This window comes from Miscanthus floridulus, unplaced genomic scaffold, assembly GCF_019320115.1.
Source record: "Miscanthus floridulus cultivar M001 unplaced genomic scaffold, ASM1932011v1 os_1099_1_2, whole genome shotgun sequence".
In the NCBI taxonomy this organism is placed as follows: domain Eukaryota; kingdom Viridiplantae; phylum Streptophyta; class Magnoliopsida; order Poales; family Poaceae; genus Miscanthus; species Miscanthus floridulus.
The window spans coordinates 47,657-60,000 of NW_027097525.1; the positions used below are offsets into that span (position 1 = coordinate 47,657).

Consider the following 12,344-nt stretch of genomic DNA (forward strand, 5'->3'; position numbering starts at 1 on the left):
AGGGTAAGAAACTTCATCGGCGGAGTTTCACCGGCGCCCTGTACACTTGGCGGACAGTCCGACAGTGCCACCGACGCCCTGTACAGAAAAGACAGGGTTTCACAGAGTGACCGGACGTTGGGTCACTTTGTGACCAGACGCTGGATGAGTGCGTCTGGCCCTGCTAACGTGGCAGTGCATAGAGGAGACAGTGTGTGACCGGACGTTGGGTGAGTCCGGTCGGGCTTGATCGGACGCGACCTGTCGTAAGTGGAGGCTTATTGGAAATGACCGGACGCTGGGGTCCTGCGTCCGATCATGATCAAACTGACGCGTCCGGTCATAGCAGGAACCTTACTGGAAGTGACTAGATGCTGGGGTCCTACGTCCGGTCGTGACTCTGTACTGCGTCCGGTCATCACTTGACCGTTGGGATCGGACGCTCAGTATTTGAAGAGAGGGATGATGTGGCAGCCATCCGTTGACTGGATGCTGGAAGGGTGTGTCCGGTCGATCTGACCGGAGCGTCCGGCCACCCCCATGTTGTGCCCAGTGAAGGGGTATAATGACTCTATTTCATGGGAGCTTCTATTTAAGCCTCATGGCTGGCTAAAGCTCACCTTCTTGGCCATTTGCATTGATATAGCAACCTTGTGAGCTTAGCCAAAGCCCTCCCACTCATCTCCATCATAGATTTAACATCTTTGTGAGATTGGAAGAGAATCCAAGTGCATTGCTTGAGTGTTTGCATCTAGAGGCACTTGGTGTTCGTGTTTCGCTGTAGGATTCGCTTGTTACTCTTAGTGGTTGCCGCTACCTAGACGGCTTGGAGCAACGAGGATCGTCGAGCGGAGGTTGGTGATTGTCTCCGGCTCTGATCGTGGTGATTGTGAGGGGTTCTTGACCTTTCCCCGGCAGAGAGCCAAAAGGTACTCTAGTGAATTACTTGTGACTTGTGTGATCCTTATCTTGTGTTGGTTGTGTGGAACCCTATTAAGGGTTTGGCGTGTGATGCCAATTAGCGCATGAACCTCCAAGTGAGTAAATAGCCACAACGAGGACTAGCTTATCGGTAAGCAAGTGAACCTTGGTAAAAAAAACTATTGTGCCATTATTTGATTCTGAGATGATTGGTCTTCATTGATATTCATTCTTATGATTGATTGGTTCACTCCTCGACTCGGCGGTATAACCATCTTGCTCATTTTCTTTATATTACCGTAAACTAGTTATCAAGCTCTTTAGTGTAGCTAGTTGTGAGAGCTTGTTAGTTTGGTTAGTGTGGCTCTTTAGTTAGCCTTTGAAAGCACACTAACTTAGTATAGTGACATAGCCATTGTGTGGTTAGAAATTATAGAAACTAGAATTGTGGTAGGTGGCTTGCATTTTTAGTAGGCTAGCTCAACACTTGCTTCAGCTCATAATTGTCTAACCGGTTTGCTAAGTGTTGCTGTAGAAATTTTTAATAGGCTATTCACCCCCCCTCTAGCCATTAGGACCTTTCACCACTGCCGCCGCACGCAGTCGCACCTGGCACAGCTGCAGCCGCACCCGACACAGCTCCAACCAAGCTCGGTGTGTCGCCCTGAGTACATGGCCGCGTGCCCGAGGTACGCTCCTGGACAGGTCATCGTGGCCAGTCTTCTATGGCACCAGATGTGACGAAGCTAGAAGGAGGCACCGTCCGCCGTCGCTTATAGTCTCACGCGAGGTGTTCGAACCCCTTGCATCGGAGGCAGCTTGCAGGTTGCCACCCTGTGCGCGGTGGAGAGACAAGTGAAGCATTTTCTGTGTAGGTCTGTCGGGTAACGGGTAGGTGGCTGCTGGTTCACCGATGCAGTGTGGGTGGGGCGTGCCCCACCGGCACTGCATGACGACCCCTATGATAGGACCTCACGCCAGCCGTCGGCATCTAGAGCGGAGATGCGCTGGCGGGCAGCGCAGCACGGACCCCAGTGGGGTTGGGAGCGGAGGCCCATCCATAATGTTCGAGGCATTGGCGGGCGGGGACACAACCATCCACAGGTCGAGTAGGCATGCCGTGCACCAGCCGGGGGCGTGGCCGGCCGTGTTTCGTCCGCCTTCACCTAGGCCCCGTCGTCCCGCTTCCACGTCGACACGGCCTAGAACCACGATTGAGTAAGGGGACGCAGGTGTCGGCTTTGCTGGGCGACGAACGGCATCAAGGTCCCCGTCCGCTCCACAACATCCCGAGCCCGCGGCTGAGGGAGGCTGGGGTTTCACCGGCCGCCGAACAACATATCTACTATAATGAAACAATCAAAGTTATACTAGGTCTCTCTAAAAAAATGTTTACCGCTGAGAAATTCTAACTATTGTACCCAGAAAAATGCAATTTGGTCTCCGTTAAAATCAAACGCAAATTCGACGGTGTGATGCCAAGCTACTCACCCCTGTGCCCTCCATCCCACGCACGTGAGCTTCAAACTCGCATGACGCTACGACGCTTAAACCTCGGTGACCAGCGATCGATTCCTGGAGTCATAACAAAATAAAAAAATTCCAACAGGAAATGCACGATCAGGACCTGGCCTCCTCCTCCCGTATCCACGCCGGCAGGATCGCCTCCGCCCATAGCCCCGGCACCGCCGCCGAACGCAGGGGAGGACGGCCACGCCCTAGAGCCCAGCGCGCCTCCGACGGCGAGGGGTCACGTGCGCAGGCACCACCACCGGATCCGGTTCCGCAGGGGCTAGGGTTGCGATGGCTGCCGTAGGGAGGAATGCCGCCGGCCGCACGCAGTTGATGAAGTAACTGCGCCAGGTGAGAATTGAGCCCGCTCGCCCTCTTGCTCATGCTGCATTTTTTTTGTTGTATGATGAGAAATTACAGCTTCATTTATTTATTCAGAAATGCTATACAACACACATGTGTTTTAGCAAAAAAAACACATAGATTTTTTCCCTCTCTCTTCCTCACCAGTGAGCAACTCGTCGGCGCGGTCGAGCAGGGCGCGGTTGGTCCCCGTGGCGTCCAGCTCCTGCACGGTGCCGATGAGATCGTCAACCGCCTCCAGGAACGCGTCCGCGTCTGGCCACGAACTGCAGGTGGTGGGGGCAGCACTGAACCTATACGCGTATACGCGTGCCACCAATTTGTCCTTTGTCCTTGCATAGAAAAAAATTGTTTCTTGTGATATGTGGGTCTGTGATCTTATGATTTGTGATTGTCTGGAGTTAGAAGAAGGTTGGAGGTAGAAAAAGACTGGGGGTGAAAGGAGGATGGAGGCTATTGAATCTTAATTGTATAGTGCAAAAAAATTCATGTTTGAAACTGTATAAAACATATGGTTGTTGAGTAGACAGACTCTTATTTATTTATTTTGGGAGCAGCATGTGACTGTGGGCGTGGTTGGCGGATCTGATCTGCTGAAGATCACCGAGCAGCTCGGCAAAACTGGTGATGAACATAGGCGCTCAATCATTGCACTGATGATGAACTCTGCAACGTTGGAAGTAATTGGTTTGTCCTTCTTTTTTTTGTGATTACGTCTTCTCTAAAAACGGCCAGGTTGCACACAAAAATGGCCACCTAATTTTTTGGTTCCTTATTTAAGGTGTATTCGCAAACAAGTCATGTAAATAACCGCAGAAGAGACAAAAGTCTGAACTGTTCTAAATGTGTTGTCACGAATCGCTTTCAGGTTCTCTTTCCAGATCACAATTTAGTAATTTAATGTCTTGTTTATTTTTCTCTCATCATTTGAAGGTCCTGGGAGTTGAGAAGACTGCCTCACAACAAGAAATAAAGAAGGCATATCACAAATTGGCTCTTCGCCTCCACCCAGAATGTTTTTCTACAGTCATTTAGTGCAATGTATCTCAAATATAATGTTATATGCTGCCAGGAAGCCAAAGAGAAGTTTCAGCAACCACAGAAGGTTATATCCATTCTTGGAGATGCAGAGAAGAAAGCTTTATATGATCAGACTGGCATCACTGATGCTGATGTGCGCCCCTCTTTTGTAGCACTCCAGTTCTACCTTTGAGATTCAAGCAATATTTTTCTGATTCTTCCTTTTCATCTTAGGCACTGGTGGGAGAAGCTGCAGACAATCTTCAGGAGTACTTCAGAACAATGTATAAGGAAGTATGGTTGCTTCTATGTCAGTTGCAGGCTAATGTTGCCTATTAATTTACAAATATATTTTTTTTGGGGAAATAAAGTAGGGAAAACCCTTTTGTAGCCTATTAATTTACAATTATATTTTTAGGGAAATAAAGTAGGGAAAACCCTTTTGAGTTTAGTTTACCCTGTTTTATCTTATGAAACTTGCTTGCTTAAGAAAAGGAGAACGCTTAACAACAACAACAACAACAACAACAAAGCCTTTAAGTCCCAAACAAGTTGGGTTAGGCTAGAGTTGAAACCCAACAGAAGCAATCAAGGTTCAGGCACGTGAATAGCTGTCTTCCAAGCACTCCTATCTAAGACTAAGTCTTCGGGTATATTCCATCCTTTCAAGTCTCCTTTTATTGCCTCTACCCAAGTCAACTTCGGTCTTCCTCTGTCTCTCTTCATGTTACTATCCTGACTTAGGATTCCACTACGCACCGGTGCATCTAGAGGTCTCCGTTGCACATGTCCAAACCATCTCAACTGGTGTTGGACAAGCTTTTCTTCAATTGGCGCTACCCCTAATCTCTCACATATATCATCGTTCCGAACTCGATCCCTTCTTGTATGACCGCAAATCCAACGCAACATACGCATTTCCGCGACACTTAGCTGTTGAATATGTCGTCTTTTCGTAGGCTAATATTCTACACCATACAACATAGCAGGTCTAATCGCCGTCCTATAAAACTTGCCTTTTAGCTTCTGTGGTACCCTTTTGTCACATAGGACACCAGACGCTTGCCGCCACTTCATCCACCCTGCTTTGATTCTATGGCTAACATCTTCATCAATATCCCCGTCCCTCTGTAGCATTGATCCTAAATATCGAAAGGTATCCTTCCTAGGCACTACTTGACCTTCGAAACTAACATCTTCCTCCTCCCGAGTAGTAGTGCCGAAGTCACATCTTATATACTCAGTTTTAGTTCTACTAAGTCTAAAACCTTTGGACTCCAAAGTCTCCCGCCATAACTCCAGTTTCTGATTCACTCCTGTCCGGCTTTCATCAACTAGCACTACATCGTCCGCGAAAAGCATACACCAAGGGATGTCCCCTTGTATGTCCCTTGTGACCTCATCCATCACTAAAGCAAACAAATAAGGGCTCAAAGCTGACCCTTGATGTAGTCCTATCCTAATCGGGAAGTCATCCGTGTCTCAATCACTTGTTCGAACTCTAGTCACAACATTGCTGTACATGTCCTTAATGAGCCCAACGTACTTCGTTGGGACTTTATGTTTGTCCAAAGCCCACCACATAACATTCCTTGGTATTTTATCATAAGCCTTCTCCAAGTCAATAAAAACCATGTGTAGGTCCTTCTTCTTCTCCATATACCGCTCCATAACTTGTCTTATTAAGAAAATGGCTTCTATGGTTGACCTTCCGGGCATGAAACCAAATTGGTTCATAGAGACCCGCATTATTGCTCTCAAGTGATGCTCGATAACTCTCTCCCATAGCTTCATAGTATGGCTCATCAACTTAATTCCCTGGTAATTTGTACAACTTTGAATATCCCCTTTATTCTTGTAGATCGGTACCAATATACTTCTCCTCCACTCATCAGGCATCTTGTTCGATCGAAAAATATGGTTGAACAGCTTGGTTAACCATACTACAGCTATGTCCCCGAGGCATCTCCACACCTCGATTGGGATACCATCCGGTCCCATCGCCTTACCTCCTTTCATCCTTTTCAACGCCTCTCTGACCTCAAATTCTTAGATTCTCCGCATAAAGCGCCTATTGGTGTCATCAAAAGAGTCATCCAACTGAAAGGTTGTGTCCATATTCTCACCATTGAACAATTTGTCAAAATACTCTTGCCATCGATGTCGGATCTTATCCTCCTTTACCAAGAGATGCTCCCTTTCATCCTTAATGCACTTAACTTGGTTGAGGTCCCGTGTCTTTCTCTCACGAACCCTAGCCATCCTATAAATGTCCTTCTCTCCTTCCTTCATACTCAAATGTTGGTAAAGATCCTCGTACGCTCTACCCTTTGCCACACTTACAGCTCGCTTTGCAGTCTTCTTTGCCACCTTATACTTCTCTATGTTGTCCACACTCCTGTCATGGTACAAGCGTCTATAGCATTCTTTCTTCTCCTTAATAGCCGTTTGGACTTCCTCGTTCCACCACCAAGTATCTTTAGCCTCGCGTCCCCTTCCTTTGGTTACTCCACACACCTCTGAGGCTACCTTCTGAATGTTGGTTGCCATCTTGTCCCACATATTGTTTATGTCGTCTTCTTCCTTCCAAGAGCCCTCTTTGATAACCCTTTCCCTAAATACCTCTGACGTCTCCCCTTTCAGTTTCCACCACTTTGTTCTTTCAATCTTAGCTTGTTTATCCCTACGGGCACGCACCTGAAAACGAAAATCTGCCACCAAAAGCTTATGTTGAGAAACAACACACTTCCCTGGTATCACCTTGCAATCCAAGCATGCTCGTTTGTCCTTTCTTCTTGCGAGGACAAAGTCAATCTGGCTACAGTGTTGTCCGCTACTAAAGGTCACTAGATGAGATTCTCTCTTTCTAAAGAAAGTGTTGGCTATTATCAGGTCAAAAGCTACCGCGAAGTCCAGAACTTCCTCCCCCTCCTGATTCCTACTACCATACCCAAAACCTCCATGAACTGCCTCGAAACCTGCGCTTGTAGTACCTACATGCCCATTAAGATCTCCTCCTATAAAAAGCTTCTCACTACTAGGTATAGCTCTAACCAGGCCATCTAAGTCTTCCCAGAACTGTCTCTTAGCACTCTCGTCGAGGCCTACTTGGGGGGCATACGCACTAATTACGTTCAAAACCATATCACCAACGACAAGCTTGACTAAGATAATCCTATCTCCTTGCCTTTTCACTCCCACCACACCATTCTTGAGGCTCTTATCAATCAAAACTCCTACTCCATTTCTATTCGCGACTGTCCCTGTGTACCAAAGCTTGAAACCTGTATTGTCCACCTCCTTCGCCTTCTGACCCTTCCATTTAGTCTCTTGAACGCATAATATATTTACACGCCTCCTAGTCACGGTATCAACTAATTTCCTTAACTTACCTGTAAGTGACCCTACATTCCAACTACCTAAACGGATCCTAGTTGGTTCGACTAGCTTCCTTACCCTTCGCACCCGTCGACTCTGATGCGAAGACCCTTGCTCATTTTTCACTACACCCGGGCGCCGATGTAGCATGCCACTGATCCGATATGGTGCGTCGCTAAGAGGGTTACGCCCCAACGATTTTCTTTTGGGTTTCATCTCCATTTAAGTGGCTAAGTTTTTACATTGGCTCGCCACGCCTAACACAACCCTCCTCCTTAACAACTGTAAAAAAAATGCTTCAGCATAAACCTTGCAATTGGATTCTTTAGGCACATACCTCAGTATGATTATGTTTTAGTTGGAACACTTATTCCTAATCTCCTGTCATGTTCTCTAATATTTTTGCTAATTTCTGACACCCTTCCCCAGACCCCGCATAGAGCGGGAGCTCTTTGCACTGGGTACACCTCCTTTTTTTTTTGCCCTCTGTAGGTCTGGTTTGGATGACGACGTACATTGACACAAAACCATGTAGGCAATCCTAATCTGCTGTAGTGAAATTCGATTAGTTTCATTGTGCTCAGATCAAGTTCAAAGAAGCCTCTTCTCACTTCTCTCTTCTGTTTTATTTTTCTGTGGATGCTGAGGCAAGATTGAAACATAGCACATAAGTAACAGGTCTTTCAGGTTCTTTATGTATTGACAGTTTGGCTTGAGTGTCCCATAGCTACATATAACTACAAGTGGTGTTTACTAGATTTAAGGGGCTTTGAAGTTTGAAAAAATATGCTAATGAATTATAGCTCAGTGAAGTGCCTATTTTGTCAGTGTCTAGGTCAACTAATGTTGTTTTCACCAATCCTCGGAAACTGGCTTCATGGATGTAGACTGCAGAGTGGTGTAAAAATTGGTAGAGATTTTTTATCGCATAGACTTATGCATTGGCTAACACATTGTTCCCTAAAACCTGCAGATGATGAAGCCAACAGAGGTCGCTATACAGTCCAAGAACAATGAACTTGCTAATGTTGCTAGCTTGCTCGAGAATCTCCAGCAGCTTAGCATGAACAACTCCTCCTCCTCCATAGCCGCCGCCCCCTGCCCTCGCCACAGCGCCCTACCTCACAATAGGCGTGTTACAACAATACTTGAGCTTATTGCTGTTTGTTAGTATTTTTTTTAAATTGTATCCTGATGCATAATCCAACACTTGTCCAAGGCCGGTTTCTGCCGAGCGAGTGATGCACAGACATCTCTGCATCTGAATCCTTAACATCCTTAATTGTATCTCTCGGTGTTTGACGATGTTGAACTGTATCTCTGTCTTTTTCTTTGTATCAGATGATGAAACCTCGAAACAATCTTAGGACACCTTCTAACACGGTGCTGGTAGCTCTGTGAGTGAGAAGGCAATTATTTTCTGATGATAATGCAAGTGCTCTTAATTTTGCCTTTTATTTTTGTTTTTGGGTATCTTTTGGTCTTTAAAATTGTTTGCTCTAGGTAGGTATCTTTACAAACTTACACTGTCATGTAAACTGTGCTATGCCAATCTAGAATTACCGTCAGATTACTTATGCCGAAAATTGTCTGGCTTGCTGTGGCTTGTGTGATTATACATATTATACATTTCATGTTTTGTCATGTACTCATGTTAGTTTAATCTGATTATATAGACGTAGTTGTAGTCCCAATGAGGATCTCAAGACCTACCGATAGGAAGTGCCGTTTGACAATGTAAACAGCAGCTGCTTCTTTCTGCTGCAAGTGTCTATCCTTCAACCATAACCTCTTGTCTGATCTGGGATGGAGCCCCATCTGTAGTTGTTTAATTCAGCTGTGGTGTGATTTAAATCGGTCCTGAGGGGTTATAATAACTGCCTGTTAACTCATTCAACGTTTTTAGTTTATGAACTATAATAATATGCTACAAACAAAAAAAACTGCAATAAAATGAAATTTCGGGCCTAAAGCGCCATGGCATTGACTAGAGATGCTATGATTAGGCCGAAACAAAGTTGTTTCAACATTAGCATGACACACTACTAGCGTTAGCGCAACGTGAGACCAATATTGTTTTAGAATTAACTTTTTACTTAATATGGTCCGTAGCGTTAGCACAGGCACTATACTAGTCAAGGAGCCTACAGGCTGCTCGTCGTCGGATTCCTCGCTGCCGGCATCATCCGCCCACCGAATGTGCTTAGAACGCCCTCTCGGTGTGAGCCGCTTGGGTAGAACGGGGCCACGGCCGGCGAGAGTGAGCTGACCGCAGGCGCCGCGGCGACCTCCGGGGTGCCCACACGTCCAAAAGGACCGGCCTTGGACCCGGGCTGCACGGATGTGAGCAGATCGACGGCAACCGGAGTTCTGACGCAGGCGCTCCCTTCGCCGGCGTGCATCGTCGACTGCATGGTGCTCGGCGGAGGCGTCCCGCACGTCGACCCCAGGTCCAGCGACACGCTAAGATCGAAAAGCTCTACTTCCACACACTCGCTGCACGGGAAAAAGTGCGCATATCTGATCCGACTAACTTTTGACATTTGATGATATTGTCGATAATCTTATTTTATCAACAATATTTCAGTCAGTTCGTGGACACATGTAAGCTCTAGCTTGCTAGTCATTAAGTGGAAAGACAGGACAAGCCGTCTTTCTTCTCCTTTAGACCAGTCTCAATAAAAAGTTTTATGGTTTTATTTTTAAAACTGACATGTCACACATATAATGAAATAAAGTATTGATAGGATACCCATTTTTAATGAAAAGTTTTATTCTATAATTTCATAGACATTTAATTTCATGATTTATAAAGAGTAGATATTCGTGACAAGAGAGTTTCATCACTTCTTATCTCTTCTTAGAAAACATCGTCATGTCGTAAAAAAATACATATGCAGCAGTCTATAAAATGTATATGAAACTCACATTAAACTTTCACTGCCGTGTCATATAAAATAAAATTAAACATGGATAAAACTCTTACTCTCAATAAAAAATTATTCTATGATTTCATAAATATTTAATTTCATTGCTCATAACGAGTTAATAATCGTGTCAGAGTTTTAGCCCTATAAAACTTACTTCTTCTCTCTTCTTAAAAATGTTGTCATATCATCAATAATATTTAGGTGGTAGCTTATTAAATACAAAGATGAAACTCCCACTAAAACTGACTTAGCACTCACGATATCTGGCCTACCATCCCGAGAGACACGACACCTAATAAACGTACGAGTTTATCGGCTTGCATCCTTGGACAAAAAGTCATTTGTTGACAGGCTACCTCTGTATCCTTGTCTGACAGAACAATACGAGATAAATGTTGAGATTGAAGGTTACTGTTGAGGTGCACATCGAACAAAATAGCACCTTTAACACGTATAAACATAACTAAGATAAATTAATGTAGTGAATTATTGCATTTACTTGTGTTACTCCCATATAATAAATGTAGCATGCAAAACTTGGAACTCCGGAGCTACAAGCAGGGTGATTTCTAATCCATAGGATGCTGAGGCTTAAGGCCTTGCTTGGATCCCCTTCTTTAAAGTTCAGAACTCTAAACTTTAAAGCTAAAGTCTCCGAACAGATGATCTAAAGTTAGCTCTAAACTTTAGCCCACCTTACATTAGAGCTTTAGACCTCAAAAGTTCAGAGGAGAGGATCAAAATGTTTTGATTTTGTGAACCTACAAAAATGGGTCTGGTTTATAAGAACCTTATAATATTCTTCTTGATTTATGTACAGTAATGTCATTGATAACATTAATCTGATCGTGTGTTTATACATTTTAGGATCTGTTTGTTGCTGGGAGCGACACAAGCTCCAGCACAGTGGAATGGGCCATGGTTGAGTTGCTTCAAAACCCATCGATCCTGTATGTCCAAAGCACGCGACGAGCTTTCAAGAGCTCTTCACTCCAGGGAAACCGTCGAAGAATCTGAAATCATCCAGCTACCCTATCGTCAGGCCGTGATCAAAGAAACATTTCGACTGCATCCATCTATTCCTCTACTGCTACCACGCCGTACCGAGGCTCAGATAAAAATAATGGGCCACACGATTCCTGAAGGATCCGGTGTGTTCGTAAACGTGTGGGCGATGGGTCGAGATGATAAGACCTGGCCTGAACCTGAGAAGTTTCTGCCTGAGAGGTTTTTGGGAGTGTCAACTGATCTCAGAGGTGGAGGAGGGTTTGAGCTCATACCGTTTGGCGGAGGACGTCGGATCTGCCCTGGGATGCCGCTAGCGATTAGGATGGTGCACCTGCTTCTTGCGTCGCTTTTGAGTCGGTTTAGATGGAGACTCCCGGATGATGTCGACAGGAATGGAGTTGATATGGCAGAGAAGTTTGGAGTGGCACTGACAAAAGCCGTGCCTCTTTGTGCCATTGCTACACCAGTTTTGAGTCAGCCAGCAAACCACTCTCGGTAGTATGTTTATCTGTCCTCCTGTTCACCAATGTATCTCATCTTCTTATGATTAAATAAAACTGCAGTGATTTATCGTGCTTGAACTAAATGGTTTATTTTCTGTCTGTATCTTTTGTCCTTGTTGACCATGAAATTCCACATCACTGCGAACTCATAAAAATCAGACCCTCTGCCTCTGGTGTGGAAACCTAAAACACCCGCCCGGAAGGGATCCGCCATGGCAAGTGCACCCATATATAGTTGATCCACAGTTGATAGGCCACCCAGAACATCTTACTCAACAGCAATTATGCTTTGAAGTTTCCCTCTCTTAAATTAGGTTTTCGTCGATAAAATGCAAAAGAGAATTTTTTTTCTCAAAACAAATGCAAAAAGAGATTTAAGGGTGCTCTTCGGGATTCAGTGGTAAAGGAGGCATAGATATAATCCCTTGAGGTCATAGTACCAAGACCAAGCACAAGAATCATCCAACAAATCTCAGCTCAAAGAAAATGTAGCCAATAGACCTGAAGACACATGTTTAATCCAACTCGAAACTATTGACTCAACAACCATAGGGATTTGTTGAGGAACAAATTAAAGCAAGAAGCGCATGCAAGGGTGGTGAAAGGTTTTGGCCTAAACCGCTCACACTTTCATCTAAGTTTTTCTCTCGAAAAACACAGGCTGTGCATCATTATATTAAGAAGTGAACAAAGGAAAAGAACCCATACAACACACCCTAGGCCAGCCAAA

At 45.0% G+C, this 12,344-nt stretch overlaps 1 non-coding gene and 2 pseudogenes across 1 annotated transcript; all 3 read left to right on the forward strand.

Moving 5' to 3' along the window:
- The first annotated feature begins 8,506 nt into the window (after positions 1-8,506).
- Positions 8,507-8,604, forward strand: LOC136533696 (small nucleolar RNA snoR31/Z110/Z27; annotated as a pseudogene).
- A 256-nt stretch (positions 8,605-8,860) lies between these two features.
- On the forward strand, positions 8,861-9,042 carry LOC136533695 (small nucleolar RNA Z112). The gene has a single exon (XR_010778525.1). It is a non-coding gene; the product is annotated as a small nucleolar RNA Z112 (small nucleolar RNA).
- Positions 9,043-10,872: 1,830 nt separating this feature from the next.
- On the forward strand, positions 10,873-11,678 carry LOC136533693 (geraniol 8-hydroxylase-like; annotated as a pseudogene).
- The last annotated feature ends 666 nt before the right edge of the window (positions 11,679-12,344 follow it).